A 20,231-nucleotide genomic window follows, 5' to 3' on the forward strand; every position below is an offset into this window, starting at 1 on the left:
CACCACCAGTACCATCACCCCCACCGCAACCACCACAGCAACAACTGCCACCACCACCACCACCATCACCGCAACCACCAATCACCACCAGAACCACCGCAATCCCCACTACCACCACCAATACCACCGCCACTACCACCACACAACCACCCCACCCCCACCACGACCACCATCACCAGCAACTCCTCCATCACAACAAAGGCCGTCGCCACCTCTAACAGTACCACCACTATCATATGTCCCACTCGTTTTCTCTATCAATCGCTTTTGTCATCTTCACCTTCAGCAGCCAACTCGTCACTGCCACTGCATCCGTCAGTACTATCACATCTAATATCTTTGAGACACATTGGTACAACCGTCACCATCTTTAATACCAATACAACCACCACCGACACAACCAATACTACCATCACCAATACTACCGTCATCGTCAGCACCACAAGTGTCTTCTCCATCTCTTACTGCACCCACAGCTATCATTACAACCCGTCCACACGTATATAGCATCACTATTATGATCACAATCAGTACTATTATCCGTTCCGTAAACCATCATGATCGTCACCATCATCATAATCATCATCACCATCGTCGTCGTCATCGTCATCATCATCATCATCATCATCATCATCATCATCATCATCATCATCATCATCACCATCATCATCATTGTCGTCGTCGTCGTTGTAATTATTGTTATCTTTCCGCATCCATTTCCTCCTCCTTTCCGTCATCTTCATCATCATCATCAGCAGCAGCAGCATGTTCATCGTTATCATCATCATCGTCGCCGTAACCGTTATGATTATTATCCTCTTCCACCTCCTCCCCATCCACCTCCCCTCCTCCTCCTCCTCATCATCATCATCATTATCATCAGCATGCTCCTCATCATCCATCAATATTGTCTTCGCTATTACGACTACCATAACTATCATGCTCTTATTAACATCACCATCGCCAGCGTCGCTGATGCCACCGACAACACCTCCATCATCACCACCACCACCACCACCACCACTAACACCACCTCCATCTCCACTGCCATCACCATCGTCACCACAGCCACCACCATCACCACCTCTGCAACTATTACTATTTCTAAAGGCTAACACTATTATCCGAACTACTCTTACCAAAACTACTACAAATACATTACCACTTCTATTATTATTGTCACACTGGCATCATCATCGTCATCATCACTACCACCAACACCATCCCTACCGCCAAAACACTATCAGCAACATCAAAAGATCCCACCTCCGTTATCATACTGAGCACTAAATCACCACCGCCATTACCACTAATGCTACTACAAAACCACAACCACAACCACCACCACCACTACTACCTGCACCACACCCACCATCAACAATAACGACAACAACAATAAAAGCAAAGTTAATGCCATACAGTTCGCCACATTCAGCAAAGAACTGGAATGATCACTGCCATCACTACCGCAGCTACCAGAACAACAATCACCACCATCACCACCTCTGCCGTTACCATCAACACCATTACACACGCCATGACCATTATGCACCATCCCTAACATCATCTCTATAGATTACTATCATCACCATCATCACTATAAATGCCACCTCTAAAGCTTCTCACTATCGAAAGCACTGACACTCAACCGCCCAGTATCCGTCCATATAATTTCCAGCGCAATACGAACGTCTGTTATATATTCTATTTAATTTGATTTCTTTATTCTTTTATTTTATTTCCTTCCGCCATATCATTTCGTAGCGGTGTCCTCGGTACCAAGAAACCCTTTACCATTAACCTCCCACAAAAATAGCATCCCTAGGGGAATAGCAAATATTTCACCGCCAACGAAGAGACAAAGGGATTTCCATGAAATTCATTGCTGTATTAAACAACTCCAGCGTCCAAGCTGGTCTTTAATTAAAACCTGTCGCATCTATTCTCGTAGTTTGTTCCATACGTGGAAGTTACACCGCAGAAGTGACGGTGGCCGAGCTAGGAACAGTAAACTATTTATAATGATGAGATCAAGGGTGGAAAGGGGTAGTGATGTAGCAAAAACGTATGTCTCTGATTATGTTTGAGTGGTTTTAAGTATAATTGATTTTATATGAGTGAATATGTTTATTTTTTAACCTCTCTGACGTATTACATATGCATACATATACATACATATATACATGCCTATATACATACATAATACGCACGCATAAATTCACATCCACTCCCACATATATGTATGTATGTATGTATGTATGTATGTATGTATGTATGTATGTATGTATGTATGTATGTATGTATGTATATATATGTGTGTGTATGTGTGTGTGTGTATTCGTTTGTGTGTGTTTGTATAAGCTGCAAATTTATCACAGAATTGTGATTCAGTGTTTCATGTTCCCGTTTGTCGGACAGTTGTGATAAATACTGAATTAAAATCTTGATTGTACAAGTAATATAATCTTATGCGTGGCATCTTGGGCAAGTGTCTTCTGCTATAGCCCCGGGCCGACCAATGCCTTGTGAGTGGATTTGGTAGACGGAAACTGAAAGAAGCCTGTCGTATATATGTATATATATGTATGTATGTGTGTGTGTGTATGTGTGTGTGTTTGTGTGTCTGTGTTTGTCCCCCTAGCATTGCTTGACAACCGATGCTGGTGTGTTTACGTCCCCGTCACTTAGCGGTTCGGTAAAAAGAGAGAGAGAGAGAGTTATGAGCTATAATTCAAAATATACGGAATAATATTTAAATTTGATTGGCAGGCAGTTTCTTTTTCAATATAACGGTATAATTTACGTTAAAAGTTGGGTGGTAGTGAGGTGTAAAACTTAAACAGTTAAGTGTGATAAGATGAGAAAAAAACTTTACGTGAGAAGGGTGGAAATGCTCAAAATTAAATAATTAATAATGATAATATATGTGTGTGTGTGTGTATGTGTGTATGTGTGTAGTATTTGTGCTTGAGTGTGTGTGTATACACACACACATATGTATATATTTATATATATATATATGTATATATTATATATTTATATATATATATATTGTATATATATATCTATATCTATCTATCTATCTATCTATATATATATATATATATATATATATATATATATATATATATATATATATATGTGTGTGTGTGTGTGTGTGTGTGTGTGTGTATGTATGTACATATGCATGTATGTATATATATATGGCCGAAATTGCAAAGATAACCTAGAACTCGACTATGAAAAGTAAACTCCGAATGACCCGTCCTTGTTTTTTTTGTATCGAATGTCTGGATGTTTTGTTGTTCCTTTTTTGTATCACCTAACTCTCTGGATGTTTTGCGTTCGTGTCTATAAAGTCTCTTTACAATTTAGATAAATTATTACCAAAGCAGTTGATGAGATATTTTAACCAATTTTATTTTATTTTAATAATTGTTTAGTAAAGTTTTTATTGATATTAAATGTTTGTGTTTCAGATACTCTGTTGATGGAAGGGAACTGATTCACTGAATCCCTATAAAGTGTGTATCCTGGTTTATTGAGACAAAATCGAATGTTCAGACTCAACGAAACTACAGAACTAAGTAAGGAAGAGATCCACCATCGTGTCCTTCAATTTGTGCATGGCACAAGAAATTTATGAAGATAGGGAATGTGTGGTGTGGAATCATGTGCAATCGAATAATTGGCCCATTTTTCTTCAACAAGGCAACAATTGCTAGAGATGTTTACCATGACTTTCTGGCTGAAAATGTGGCACCACAACTGATTGATTTACAACCAAACATCATTTTCCAGCAAGATGGTGCACCACCACATTGGGGGACGGCATGTTCGTCAGTTCCTCAATCAAACATTTCCAGACCGGTGGATTGGAAAGGATAGGCCAATTCCATGGCCACCACATTCGCCAGGTATCGCTCCCTTGGACTTCTTTTTATGGGTTTATGTAAAAGATATTGTGTATCAAACAAAGATATGGAAAATTGCTGACTTGAAGCAAAGAATTCGTAATGCCATTGCCACCGTTAATGAGGCTATCCTATAGCGAACGTGGCAAGAATCGAATACCGTTTTGATATGCTTCGTGCAACTAATAGTCCACATATTGAGGTCTATTAAATAACAGTTAAAAAAACTTCAATAAACAATTATTACAATAAAATAAATCTGATTAAGATATCGTGTCAACTACCTTCGTAGTAAAATTTTAAAATTGAAAAGAGATTTTATGGACACCCTGTATATATATAATATATATATATATATATACATATATATATATATATATATATATATATATTATATATATATATATATATATATATATTATATATATATATATAATATATATATATATAGTTAATCCAACATGAAAACACGAAGAAAAAAAGAACAACGCGAGGACGTGGTACAAGCATAGTGTTATTGGACGCCCAGGAAAGGAAAGAAAGAAGGACGATCTAACGTTTCAAGCGGAGCTCTTTGTCAGAAACATATGAAAATGAAAGATCCAAGGAAGGGAAAACGGAGGAAAAAAAATCGCCAATGATACACACGCGGTCACACACACACACACATATATATATATATATATATATATATATATATATATATATATATATATGTGTGGTGTGTGTGTGTCTGTGTGTATGTATGTGTGTATGTACGTATGTATGTATATGTGTGTTTGTGTCTGTGTATGTCCCACTACCACCATTGCTTGACAACCGATGTTGGTGCGTTTGTGTCCCTGTAATTTAGCTGTTCAGCAGAAGAGACTGATAGAATAAGCACCAGGCATACAGGGAATAGGTCCAGGGACCAATTTCTTCGATTAAGCGCGGTACTCCAGCATGGCCACGTCGTAATGACTGAAACATATAAAAGAATAGAAGAATACAAGAAAAACTCTTCCTTCCCTTCCTTCAATCCTTGGAATTTTCCAGAGAGAATGCACCCGTCCTCAGACTATTCCAGGAAAACCTTCCTCCCCTCCTCCCCCTCAGACTTTACCAGGAAGTCTTTCCTCCCCTACCTTCCCATCCGCGGACTTTTCGATGAAGTCCTCCTCCTCGGACTTTTACAGGAAGGCCTTCCTCCCCTTCTCGGACTTTTCCAGGAAGACCATTCCAGGAAGACTTTTCCAGGAAGACCAAGAAGACTCAATCCATTCTCGGATTTTTCCAAGAAATCCTTCCTGTCCTTCCCACTTCTTTCCAATCCTTGGATGTTTCGAGGAAGTTCTTCCTCTTTCTCTCCCCTCCGGACTTTTCCAGGAAGTCCCAATCATCTCCCTCCTCTGAATTTTCCAGGAAGTACTCATCCTCCCCGGTCTGTTCCAAGAAGTCCTTCCGTCCCCTTATCCTTTTCCTTCCCTTCCTCCCCCTCATTTGGACTTTTCCAGGAAGTCCTTCCTTCCATTCATCCCATTCCTCCCTTCCGAAGAGTTTAAAGTACCAGTAATGATAAGGCCGTTGACTGGGAGAACACAAACATTGTTTAAACAGTAAGCTTGGCAGGAAAGAAACGTGCCTTTAAGTAGTACAAAAACAACAAAAAATGGAAGGTGCAGTTATGTACAGGTTGACGGAAGAAAAGCAGGACACAAACGGCTTCATCGATCGCATTTTCACCTGGAATCGATTTTTGTAACTTTTTCAAGAATTATACACGCCTTGATATCGTCGGGATCTACATATCAAATTTGAGTCCAATCGAATGGAGGATGCCCGAGATCCTAGAAGACACACGCTAACAGACAGAACGGGTTTTATATAATAGATAGGACAATCGGTAAGTTGTCATAATTGCACTAGCCAACATTACCACCACCTCAAAATCCATCATATATATATATATATATATTATATATATATATATTTGCATGTATGTATGTATGAATGTATGTGTGTGTGTTTGTGTCTGTGATTGTCCACCGTCCATTGCTTGACAACCGATATTGGTGCGTTTGCGTCCCTGTAATTTAGCTGTTCAGAAGAAGAGACTGAGAGAATAAGTTCCAGGCTTATAGGGAATAAGTCCAGGGGTCAATTTCTTCGACTAAAGGGTGGTGTTCCAGCATGGCCACGGCGAAGTGGCTGAAACAAATAAAAGAATACCAGAAAAGCGTTCCGAACCACTAAACCAAGAAGGTTCTTTGAATACGTACGATGTATTTTAAGGTTTACGTTTGTGTAACTGAGATATTTTGGTTGGATTATATAGTCATTAGTGTTGCGTTACTTTCTATATTCTGTGACTGTTACAATATACATTTCTAGGCCTGAAATTTTTTTGTAGAGGGGGTACAGTTGATAGATCGATCCCAGGACACAACTGGTACTTAATTTATCAACCCCGAAAGGATGAAAGGTAAAGTCGACCTCGGAAGAATTTGAACTCAGAAGGTAAAGACAGACAGTCATAATATGCAAAATTGTCATTATTATTATTATTATTATTATTATTATTATTATTATTGTTGTTGTTGTTATTGTTATTAAATATACATGGAGAGTGAGGGAGGGTGAGGGAGAATGGGAGAGAGAGAAAGGGCGAGAGCGGCGCAGGCGTGATTGTGTGGTTAAATGGTATCTTTCCGAACAACAACGTTCCAGGTTCAGTTACACTGCGTAGCGCATTCGGCGACTGTATTCTACTATATCCTTGCAAGTAGATTTGATAGACGGAAACTGGTATATACTCTCACTCTTTTACTTTCTTACTTGTTTCATGACTGTGGCCATGCTGGAGCACCGCCTTTAGTCGAGCAAATCGACCCCAGGACTTATTCGTTGTAAACCGTTAAGTTACGAGGACGAACCGTTATGTTACGGGGACGTAAACACAAAAGCATTGGTCATCAAGCGATGTTAGGGGACAAACACACACACACAAACATGCAAACACGCACACGCACACACATACATATATATACATATATACGACAGGCTTCTTTCAGTTTCCCTCACAAGGCTTTGGTCGGCCAGAGGCTATCGTAGAAGACATTTGCCCAAGGTGCCACGCAGTGGGACTGAAACCGGAACCATGTGGGTGGTAAGCATGCTACTTACCACACAGACACTCCTACGCCTATATACATATATATATATAGATACACACACACACACAGCATATATATATACATATATATGTATATATATATGTATATATATATATATATATATATTATATATATATATATATATATATATAATATATATATATATAATTATATGTGTGTGTGTGAGTGTGTGTATGTATATATGTATATGTATGTGTGTATATATGCATATATAAGTATGAATATGTATTATGTATAGTGATATATATATATTTTTATGTATAAATTCTGTCTGTATTTATTCTAAGCATATATCTATACCTACATTTGAAAATATACGCGTACCCGCGAGTTTTGCTCCTGTCAGGATAATTAAACTGTTGATGAATATCGTTGCTATTTTGTTAAACTGTCGTATGTCCAAATTTGACCAAATGCGTTTTTTTTTCTTTTCAAGATTTATTTTTCTTGCAATAGCCGCTTCTATTGACCAGTCTATCGTATCTCCAGTGCTTCAGATGCCAATATATTAATAGATATTAAAAATTGTCAAAGTGTAGTACAACGGTTTTGCTATGGAATGGTAAAACTATTGTCTTCGTTTTCTGATAAAGCAAAATTTGGGACTTACGACACTTTTGCATAATAGTAACGACATATATCTATAAGATACTGATAATGTGTGTGCCTGATAAATTTTATTTACAATAAGATTTCAAGACGAATGCAACAAATGAAACAAATAATAAAACAAAACAAATAAAAATTTATCAGGTGGATGATGATAATGACGACGACGCTGACAAATATGGTGATTATGATGATGATGTAGAGAAAAAGAAGGCGGAGGAGGAGGATGAGGATGAGGTAAATATGGAAGGCAATGATGAGCTGTATATTGAGGTGTTGGTTGCTCTGGCAATGAAGAACATTGATACTCTTATAGTATTTTCCTGGATGAAAAACAGACATACACTAAAATTTATTAAACACCCACTGGCCAGGAATATCAAATGTGGCAAAATATACAAAAACAACAAAGGCAAACAGTTTTGAGAGGAGAGAGTCGACCGACACAAGTTTCTCAGGAAGCTTATAAAAGAAAAGAAAAGAAGAATTTAGAAAAGTGGTAAAATAACCGCTCCAACATAGAGCTATTGAAGTTCATGTTAAATTGCAGGCAAGATACTGTGGGGTCTCTTCAGTGTGGTGTAGAGTTCAGAGACCAAACACATCAAAGCACACACACACACCGATATACGCATGCACACAGACATACACATTACGCACACACAAACACATACAAATACACTCAACGCACACGCGCACGCGCACACACAGACCTCACACACTCGCAATCACATACATATATACGTATAAGATGGCCCCTGGAGCTGTAGTAGAATCACCAATTAAGGGTGCTACGGAATGGGACTTAATCCGAGAGCTAACTCCTTTACTAAACAGCCGTGCATGCACCTCCGTCCAGTCATTTAGGAAATATTTACTCACTAGCCACCGTAAAGCGAATGACTGGTCTAAAACAATAACGAAAATATAATATTATTGTATATTTCAAACAATGTAATGACAAAAATTAATTAGGAAATGAAATTTTTACATGCAATTTGGTTGTTTGCAATCTTAACACTAGGTTGAACGAAATACATTAAACCCCGACTAGATTTGAACACAGGATGTGAAAAGATAATGTTAAACTCTGGGAGTTATTATTTTGGGCCATTTAGCATTCTCTGCGATTCTTCACAACCAACAATTCTTACTGTTTAGGTTGGTAGCTGATCATAAAAGTTAGATCGTCTGTAAACAAATTGCTCTGTAGTATTTGATCCGGCTCTTCACATTCTGAGTTTAAATACCACTGAGATCAACTTTGCTTTTATCTTTTCAGGATAGATAAAGTAAAGACTGAGTATAGTGCTGGAGTCGACTCAATCTACTAACCTCTTCTTTCCAAGTATGAGACTTATTTTATGTGATTATCTTAGAGATGACGGTATCGCTGTTCATAATGTTAATCCGGTTATTTTAGCAGTGGTTGTTGATTTACATATTTCTAAGTGTTTCTTGTACTTTCTGAGTATGTTGGTCGTGGTTCAAATTATACTGTAGATGGTATTGATTATTATTCTTGATAAAGATATACGCGGTGTCGGCAGTATGGAAGGTAATTACAAACTTCGTATGATTGATAACAATGTTAGAAATTTCAATGAAGATTCAATTGATCTTATTGTGGTGGTGGTGGTTAATGTTGGGATTGGATTGGATTGGTAGGTGGTAAAGATTGTGAAGTTCGAGATTAAAGATATTATGTTTGTGACATAGTTATCGGACTTGGCTTCTTCGGTGATAGCAGGCGAGGACGGTAGTGGTGCTGGTGAATGATATGATTCTGATAGTGTGAGAAATATATACTTTTATTTTTTTACTGAAAAATGCAATATATTCAGCAACGAAGATCATGTGAGGTCGAAGACAACAATCAGGGAAAGACAATAATTATTTTATCATGACTATCGACAACAACAACATATACGACAACATAAATAATGTCAACAACAGCGAAACACACAAGAAAAATATAAACAATAAGAATTAAAAGAACATAAAAAAAGGAAGTTTAGAAATTAAAAAGTAAAATGTAATTTATTTAAAGAATTCATTGGAAGGAGAAGTTGCAATTTGCAAAATCTATGAATATATATGGCAATGTCAAGAATGTGTGTTCACATATCTTGTATCTAGTGAGCCGTGTTCTAATACACGTGCAATGTTTGGACAAAGAAAACAAAAAGGAAAAACAACAGATTGCAACAACTTTATTGTAGATGTCATGTATATCATTGCATATCTTGATTTGATGAGTAAAATGATTACATTTATGCAACGATGTAGTTTTTTAAAAGTTATATACTAAACCAGGGTAAGATTAAAAATCAACACATAGGACTTCAATTTGGTGTTTCCTTTATGTATGAAATTACTAAATAACGTTCTGTTTGATATACAGAGCTGGGTTTCCCTCGCCATCAAATGCCAGTAACGACACGCAATCCTGCGATTTTAAAACAAGTCACCCGAAAATTCCCATAAGTGCATTACATATGGTATATAAGCACAACTCATTCTGTAACAATATACACACGTACATAAGGAGAAATATACACATATATATATACATATATGAGTTTGTATGACTGCAAAAATAAACTACACACGTGTGTGTACATATTATATATATGTATATATATATATATACATACACAGAGACATACGCACATTCATATATATATATATATATATATATATATGTGTGTGTGTGTGTGTGTGTGTGTGTGTGTGTACATGACACATGAGAATGCCTGTTAGGGCTAACTTGTTGAATTTTACTAACCAGGATTTCAACGTTTCATTAGTAAAATTTATAGACTTTGGGGCACTTAAACACCATTCTCTAGCTTTACAGTGGTTCCTCAGTGGTGGATGTTTCTGCAACCCCTTTCCAGAAACTAATGCCACTACTGAATCTTCCATTCTTCAGTACAAGAGATCAGGACACGAAAGCCTTGAAGAGATTGGGAGTCAAAGCCATTAGTTCCTCAAGCAATTCAGCCTTCTACAGCCTTTGAAATTACAATTGTTTCCCGCAGAGTTTGGTTACCCACACAGGCTTTAACGAGTTGCTACACAGCACCAAACACGAGTAGAGGCCATCTGTATAATATTTCGACCGATTGGATTCATCTTGGATATAGCTTGCACGTAAAGCGAAAGTGAAACGTTACATCCAGTTAGTAATGCCCATTTCATACTGTTGTGGAAGCACTAGAAATTGTTATACTGTAGCTATTTAGAAGTTGAGAGACAAAACTTATAATCATATACACTTTAAATAACTTAAATAACTTAAAAGATGCACAATCCCAATCAACCATATATCATGTACTTTCGAGCTGAGTAACGAATCACAGTAATCATGAATGTGTTGTATATACATAATATATATATATATATATATTATATATATATATATATATATATATCTATATATATATATATATATATGTATGGTATGTATGTATGTATGTATGTACGTATGTATGTATATATTGAGGTGTAGGAGTGGCTTTGTGATAAGAAGCTTCCAACCACATGGTTCCGGGTTGAGTCCAACTAAGTGGGACATCAAACAAATGTCCTTTATTATTACCTCGGGCCGACCAAAGACTTGTGATTGGTTTTGGTAGGCGGAAATAAAAAGAAGTCCCACGTATATATGTGTGTGTTTGTGTGTGTGTGTGTGTATGTGTGTGTTTGTGTGTGTGTTTGTGTGCGTGCGTGCGTATGCATGTTAGTTTTGACTGTGTTTGTCCACCCAACTTCGCTTGACAACCGACGTTGGCGTGTTTACATCTCCGTCACCTAGCGGTTCGGAAATAGAGACTTACAAAGAATAAGTCTTGGGGTTAATTTGTTCAACTACATGTTGTGCTCCAGTATGGCCGCAGCCAAATGAATGAAACCAGGAAAAGAATTAAAGAATATGTAATTATATATAAATATATGCTGCACAGGGAGGAAGAAGGAGAGAGAGAGGCAAAAGAGGGAGACTAAATACACATGTGCATTTTAATAATTTCTATATTACATCGAGGAAGTGTTAAAAAAGATTTAACTATAAAGTTATTTATGATTTTTTGACGTAAAGTATAGGAAAAAATAAAAGCAAAACTTCTCCAGATGTGGCCAGGAATAGTTTTAATTAAATCTATATTCATAACAGTATATATGTATATATATATATATATAATATATATATATAATATAGATATATATATATATATATATATATATATACAAATATATAATAGTATTACTTAAATATATAAATATTTCTTTATACATAAGAATATGTGCGTGGTGGTAAGTCTGTATGAATAGGTTATGTGTAAATTTATATATGTAATATAAATTCTGCGCCCAAAAAATTTTTCTTTGCTGTAGCTCAGATGTCCTCAGATGTTCCTTATCTGAATGAATAACTTTGAAAAGGAAATTAATAATATGAAATGAAATCAAAGAAAAGAAATATTTCTGAAAATATCCACTATCGCTATTTGTAAATAATCTATTACATATATATTCAAAGATTAAATACTTGGTGTTAGTAAAAACATGTATTACATATACATACATAAATACATACATACTATATATAATTATATATATATATATATATAGGGTAGATAGATGATAGATAGATAGAGAGATAGATAGATAGATAGATAGATAGATAGATAGATAGTAGATAGAGAAAGAGAGATACATACATGCATCAAATAGATACATAGATTGATAGATAGAGAAATATATATACATATATTGCATATATATATATGCATATAGGCATTATACACACACAAATAATACACATATATGAATACATATATATATATATAACACATATATGAATATATATATATATAATATATACATATATATACACACACACATATATATATACATATAAGATAATTAACATACCATATATATATATATAGATAGATATATGATATATATATATATATATGATATATATATATACATCTATATATATATATATATTATGGTAAGAGGGAGAGTGGGAGCGATCGATATATTATATAGTCTGTGTTTGTGTGTGTGTATTTGATGAAAGCGTATTGGTATTTCTGTGTTTATGAGTGTATTTCTGTATTTCTGTATTTATGGAATATGGTTCTAAAATATTGCAATATAAAAACAGGACTTAAAACAGAGAAAACGTGTCAGCTGTTCGTTAGAAATTTGCAATACGATGTCTCTCTAATAAAGTTATAACAGGAAGACTCGATGTTGTAAATTTGCCAGCAGCCATGTTAAAAATTTGTTCATATCTATAGATAAACTGTAAGAGACGGTTACATGTATGTATGTATGTATGTATGTATGTATGTATGTATGTATGTGTATGTATGTATGTATGTATGCATGCATGTATGTATTTACGCATGTATGTATGTGTGTATGTATGTATGTATGTACGAGTGCACGTATTTCTCTCTCCATTTATCTACTGATCTGTCTATATATCGATGTACATCTATAAATGTCTACGTATATCTTTCTATGTATCTTTTAATCTCTCTATATATATGTATACTCAAAACACACACACACATACACACCACACACACACTCATACACACACACACGCACACACACACACATATATTATCGACTTTACATATTATCCGCGTTTTGTTTATGCGCTCATTAGCTTTGGGATAGCAGACAGAGAAACAAGTCCCTTTAAGACGCAGAGTATCAAAAGACACTAAATAGCTATAATCAGGCGGGACAACTCGCCTCGTATATGATCCAGAATAGAATCTACTGTATTTGCATATATATATATATATCTCAGACCAGTGGTGGTAATTCCTTTTGAGGTGCGTTGAGTGTCTGATACAAATGAGCTGTGAAAGCAGAGAAATATCGATTTTCATTGTTTTGAGGGCAACTTATCTCCCCTGCTTTGAGTCTTCAGTGATCTTTAACACTCGGCATCTAAAAGGGCTTTTCTTCCTACACGTTACCCTTCAGGTAATGACCGCATAAACAAAAGATAGTAACTATGTAATATCCAAAATATTTACATTTTTATATATTCAATTTACGATGAAAGCAAACAAGGTTTGTTTTAGAAGCGTTGAGATGTATTAAAATATACAGAAATATTTTTTTTTTACTCTCAAACACGTGAAAATGCCAATAAATAGCGTGATCAGGATGAATTATCCATGCATTGCAGAAAAATACGTTGCCGGCCATGGTCTGACCCACAGTCGGTTTACGACGACGAGTGTACCGATTGATATGATCAATAGAAGAGCCTACTTGTGAAATTAACATGCTGAACACTCCGCAGAGGCAGGTAACCTTAACTTTCCCCGAGAAATTAATTGTGTCATAGTGCAAAGAGGCTGAACTTGTGAATTACAGGTACAACAAAATGTTGACTGTTGAACGAACTGGAGAAACGAGAAACAAATGTCTTTTTCCAGGACACAACGCGCCGCCGGGAATTGAACTGACACCCTTCTTGTATATCATATATACAGGGTGGTCGTAAAGTCACTATGCAGTTACTTAAAATAACAATTAAGATAAAGCAATTAATCAACAGTCCCAGAAATTTATTATTAAAATGGTTCTGGTTAATTCTGATTAATAACAAAAAAATGCTATGGTAAACAATAGTAAATTAATTATCGATACAGTTCAAACAGCAAGCTTCCGTTTTTTTTTCTTCTTCATATAAGTAACTGAATAGTGACTTTATTGCCACCCTGTATACACTCACACACACACATACACACACATACACACACACACACATATATATACACACACACACACATACACACACACACACACATACACACACACATATATATATAATAATTATTTGAGGGAATATTAATCCTAACTTACAGGGAAAAATTCAATTTAGAAATACTAAATCAAATTTAACACAATATAGTATATATATGTATAAAATTTAGAAAAAAACCCACCTTTTATCAATTCAAAATGAACAATTAAATTACACCATCTAGAAAATTACATATAATAGAAATATTTAAATTAAAATAACAATAATATACCGATGATTAAGTAAATTACAAAAACATAATAAAAACGTATATAATTGGTAGAATAACGACACATGCTTCGTGGCTATACTTTAGAAATGATTATAGTAAAAAAAATTAGTAGTAGTAAAATCACTTCGATATAAATATACCCACTCATCAGGTTAAAAATATCTTGGGCCCTAGGTTTCAGAGTGCCGGAGCTGAAACCCGTTTCCATGGCATATGAATCACTGATATTACTATATTCCCCGATGAATTGATACCAATCCATCGCAAATGTAGTCCTACATAGACTACCTTGGATGGTCTTAGCTGGAATTAACTTCGATCGTAGGTCTACTGGACCAGTGTTGAAAGGAGCTGCTATTCAGCAAATAGAACATCATATCCCTTGCACTGAAATCTGTTTTGGATTTAATATCTGCCGTTGCTCCCCAAACACGATGGTAAAATGCCCCAATCAAGTTTTGGAGATGACTAATTTCACATTTGACTAAACCAACCAGTTTATAGTTATAGTAACACAAATATTTGGGATTTGCTTCCCAGATCAATATAACTGTGGCATAGTAGATGTAACTGTGGAGTAGTAGTAGTAGTAGTAGTAGTAGTAGTATAGTAGTAGTAGTAGTAGTAGTAGTAGTAGTAGTAGTAATATTAGTAGTAGTAGTAGTGGTGGTGGTGGTGGTGGTCGTCGTCGTCGTCGTTGTCGTGGCAGTGGCGGTGGCGGTGGTGCCAGTGGCGGTGGTGCCAGTGGCGGTGGTGCCAGTGGCGGTGGTGCCAGTGGCGGTGGCAGTGGCGGCGGCGGCGGCATTGGTGGTGGAGGGGTGGAGGATTAGTTGGGTAGCAGCAGCAGCAGCAGCAGCAGCAGCAGCAGCAGTAGTAGTAGTAGTAGTAGTAGTAGTAGTAGTAGTAGTAGTAATCGTGGTGGTAGTGGTGGTGATGGTTAGTAGTAGTGTCAGCAGTACCGGCAGTCGTAGTAGCAGCAACAGCAACAACAACAACAACAGCAACCAGCAGCATCAGCAACATTATTATTACCTTTACTCGTCATCTTCGTCATCAAACCTGCTCATCGTTGTCCAGCTAATTTTCCATTCCTTGTGCCATTTCAACTTGGCAAATAACGAAAACCCAATGCAGATTTCAAAGAGAGTAACGTATGTTTTCATGAGAATGGCGCCCCAGTTTCGTGCTGTCTTAATGAAAATATTACGCATACTTTGCAATGGTGGCTACAGGGTCAGATTGCTGTGTAAATATTAAAACAGAAAAGCCCCAATATCTGCTTATTGACATGATTTTAAATTTTAATATGCTTGCACAAACACTTCCAAATCTGGTCGTGCTACCCTGCAAATATTTTGCCGCTATTATTTACTATGAGAGTTTCCATCACACATACACTGAATTTATGCCCACATCCATACATGAATTACGCCGACATATATAGTGTGTAAGTTTGTAAGCAAGCATGGCTTTGTATGAGTGTGCGAGAGTGTTATGTGTGTATGTGTGAGTAGATGAGTGTGTGTGTGTGTGTGCGTGCATGTGAGTATGTTTGTGAGTGTGTGTGTGCGCGTGTGTGCGTGTGTGTACATGTGTGTGTGTATGTGCATGTGCATGATTGTATTTCTGTGCGTGCTTTGTGTGTGCTTGTATGCGTATATGCGTGTGATTGTGTCGATGAGTTAGGTCGCATATACATGACTGATGAAGAGTAATAAAGGAGGATACAGTGAAAGACAGAAAGGAAAAAAACTATGAGAAAGAGAGAGAGAGAGAGAGAGAGAGAGAGAGAGAGAGATAGCTAGCTAGCTTGATAGATAGATTGATAGCTAGCTAGCTAGCTAGATAGATAGATAGATAGATAGATAGTAGATAGATAGATAGATAGATAGATAGATAGATAGTGAATAAGAGAGGTACAGAGACAGAGAGCGAGGGAGACAGACAAAGAGACAGACAGACATACAAACAGACAGAGAGGAAAGAGAGTGAGAGATTCACATGCATCGCTCTGTGCAAACACTGAAATTTAACTTGCAGAATTGTTTCGTGTGTGTATGTGTGTGTGTCTGCCTGTGTGTGGTCGCATGTGTGTGTGTCTGCCTGTGTGTGTGTCTGCGTGTGTAGTATATATATATATATATATATATATATATATATATATATATGAACTTATATGCATGTATATGTATTTAAGCATGCATGTGTGCGTATGCAATTAATCTCGTACTATGTTGATTGCTGTTTTTCGTTAGAAACCTAGGATTAACTCTAGAATTAACGGTATGGATGTGATGCAGGTTTCATAAAGTGGTGCCTTGTATACTCGTGTTGATGTTGATGATATTGAAGAAAGCAGAAAAGAAAATGAACATTAAGACAAGGATGATAAGTAAGAAAATCAGGAAGAGAAGAATGCAAAAGGACGATTATTTCAGTGTTGTTCGTTGTAGGTCAAAACTAATTGTGCAGAGATTTACTCAAACTTCTTCCCACCGTGACATTTCCGTCTATCCGTAAAGACTCTATCGTCTAGTATTTTCTATACAATTCCTTTTAAGATTCTATGTATGATTTTGGTATTTCTAAGAGATTAGCCGATGGACGATGTATGGGATATGCACGTGTGTGTGTGTTTGTGTGTGGTCGTGTGTGTGCGTGTCTGCGTGTGAGCGTGTGTATACTGACAGAAGTGGTTGAGTTTAACCCTAGGCGTTAAGAGCCGATGGTGAGGATTAAGACGATCTAAATCAAAATTCGATATCGCGATCCGGCTATGTACGCTTCTTTTATCAGTCATTAAGCATCAATGCTTTCGTGGCTTTGAGTTATTTCTGCCATTTTTGTGACCTCTATTAATTTTGCCTTTAGGTTCTAATATATGCATGTATGTATGTATGTATGTATGTATGTATGTATGTATGTATGTATGTATGTATGTATGTATGTATGTATGTACGTATGTATGTATGTATGTATGTATGTATGCATAAGTAAAAATATAAGTTTTGGGTATGTTCGTAGTCGTCAGAAAATAAAGTACGTTCACTGCTTATAGCTACCCGTCATCCACGTATTTAGACAATTCTCACTGGATCTATCTCTGGAATTCCTCAGTGTAATATTGTGTATATGACAAATGGTAGAGACGGAAAATAGGCCATATTTTTCCGGAATGTTGAATACAACATGGACAAAAAGCAAATTCGCACAATTTTCTCATCCCAGCTCAAGCTAGGCCGAAAGGCTGCTGAATCAGCTCGCGATATCAACGATGCGTTTGGCCCAGGAACCACTAATGAACGTACAACACAATGGTAGTTCAAGAAATTTCGTAGCGGTGACTAGAGTCTTGAAGATGATAAGCGTAGTGATCGGCCATCGGATGTTGACAACGATGAACTATGAGTCTTTGTCGAAGCCAATCCACGCACAACTATTCAAGAGCTTGCTACTGAATTAGACGTAACGTGTACGACAATTTCCAACCACTTGAAAGAGACTGGAAAAATGAAAATAGTTAAGAAATGGGTGCCGCATGAATTGAACGACAACCAAAAAAAAGCACCGTTTTTTGAAGTGTCGTCATCCCTTCCATTACGCAACAAGAACGGCCCGTTTCTCGACCGGATTGTGACTTGCTAGGAAAAATGGATTCTTTACGATAACCGGCGACGCTCAGTTCAGTGGTTGGACGCCGTCGAAGCTCCGCGGCAGTTCCCGACGCCAAAGTTGTATCAAAAGAAGGTCATGGTGACTGTTTGGTGGTCTGCGGCCGGTCTCATCCATCATAGCTTTTTGGATCTAGGCGAAACCATTACGGCGGAGAAGTACTGTCAGCAAATGGATGAAATGCATAAGAAACTCCAACAACAGCCAGCATTGGTCAATAGAGAAGGACCAACTCTTCTCCACGACAACGCTTGGCTGCACGTCACACAACTGACCCTGCAGAAGTTGAACGAATTGGGCTACGAAAGTCTATCTCATCCACCATACTCACCTAACCTTTCACCTACAGTCTACCACTTTTTCAAGCATCTCCACAACATCCTGCATGAGAAATGCTTCAAAAAACAAGACGATGCCAAATACGCCTTTAATGGCTTCATCGCCACCAGAACGCAGGATTTTACGCTACTGGCGCAAATAAACTTGTTTCGCGTTGGCTACAGTGTGGTGATTCTGATGGTGTTTATTCCGATTAATAAAGTTTTGAATGAGCCGAGATATGTGCATCTGAATTTAAAGGTTAAAAACCGCAAGAACTTCCTAGACAACCTAATAGATAGATAGATAGATAGATAGATAGATAGATAGATAGATAGATAGATAGATACACACACACACACACAGACACACACACGTATATATATGTGTGTGTGTGTGTGTGTGCGACACATATATATCATTCATATAAATATATATATACATAAATATATGCATATATAAAGGCATATACACATATGTATACATTTATATATACATATTTATTTATACATAATTGCCTATGCATATATATATATGCATAAGAATCGTGTATACATGCACACGCACATTAATAACAATGAAATAAGTTGTCCATTTACTGATTTCTTTCGAAACATTCGTCTCCATACATGACGTAATACTTGTACTTGGTTAGGTCATGTGCCATCTGTTTTTTAGATGATTATATATAGTGTGATTTCTATCTGCCTCTTTCTTCGTCTCTCTCTCTCTCTCTCTCTCTCTCTCTCTCTCCCTATCTTTCTATCTCTCTTTTGCTTTTCTTTTGCCTTACACATACACAAATTCTTCTAGTTTTAGATTCATTTCCGGTCTCTGCACTATATTTCTCTCATCAATTAGCAACTAACCCACCTATACCTAAATCGATCCAACCTTGCATCCATCCACTCATCCCACTATCCACCTATCCATGTGTCTATCTTTCTCTCTCTGTGTCTGTCTGTCTTTTTGTCTGTCTGTCTGTCAATCTATCTATCTATCTATCTATCTATCTATCTATCTATCTATCTATCTATCTATCTATCTATCTATCTATCTATCTATCTATCTATCTATCTATCTATCTATCTATCTATCTATCTATCTATCTGTCTGTCTGTCTCACAGTCTGTCAGTATGTCAGCCTGTGTAACTGATTGTCTGTCTATCTACATATCTACCTCTTCGCCTTCAAATCTACCTGTCTACCTCCAAATCTGCATATCTATCGATCTACCTATCCAGCTATTATATATTTGTTTGACCAATCTGTCTGTATGTCCATATGCACGTCTAGCGACGAATGTGTATACGTTTACGAGTGTTTGCGTTGTTGTGTGTACATACATACGCACATAAAACAATCCCACTTCCCCATCTATCCGTTCATCAAGCCACGAACCTGTCCATCTATACATCTACCCAATACCTCCATCTCTCCGTCCTTCTGTCCCTCCAAC

The 20,231-nt window shown here is 36.7% G+C and overlaps 1 long non-coding RNA gene across 1 annotated transcript; it reads right to left on the minus strand.

Moving 5' to 3' along the window:
- Positions 1–252: 252 nt before the first annotated feature.
- On the minus strand, positions 253–18,081 carry LOC118761837. Its single transcript, XR_004997675.1, has 4 exons — positions 17,932–18,081; positions 13,165–13,172; positions 1,094–1,104; positions 253–264 (listed from the first exon to the last, which is right to left on the minus strand). It is a non-coding gene; the product is annotated as an uncharacterized LOC118761837 (long non-coding RNA).
- Between the last annotated feature and the right edge of the window lie 2,150 nt (positions 18,082–20,231).

Source organism: Octopus sinensis, unplaced genomic scaffold, assembly GCF_006345805.1.
Source record: "Octopus sinensis unplaced genomic scaffold, ASM634580v1 Contig17860, whole genome shotgun sequence".
Classification (NCBI taxonomy): Eukaryota; Metazoa; Mollusca; class Cephalopoda; order Octopoda; family Octopodidae; genus Octopus; species Octopus sinensis.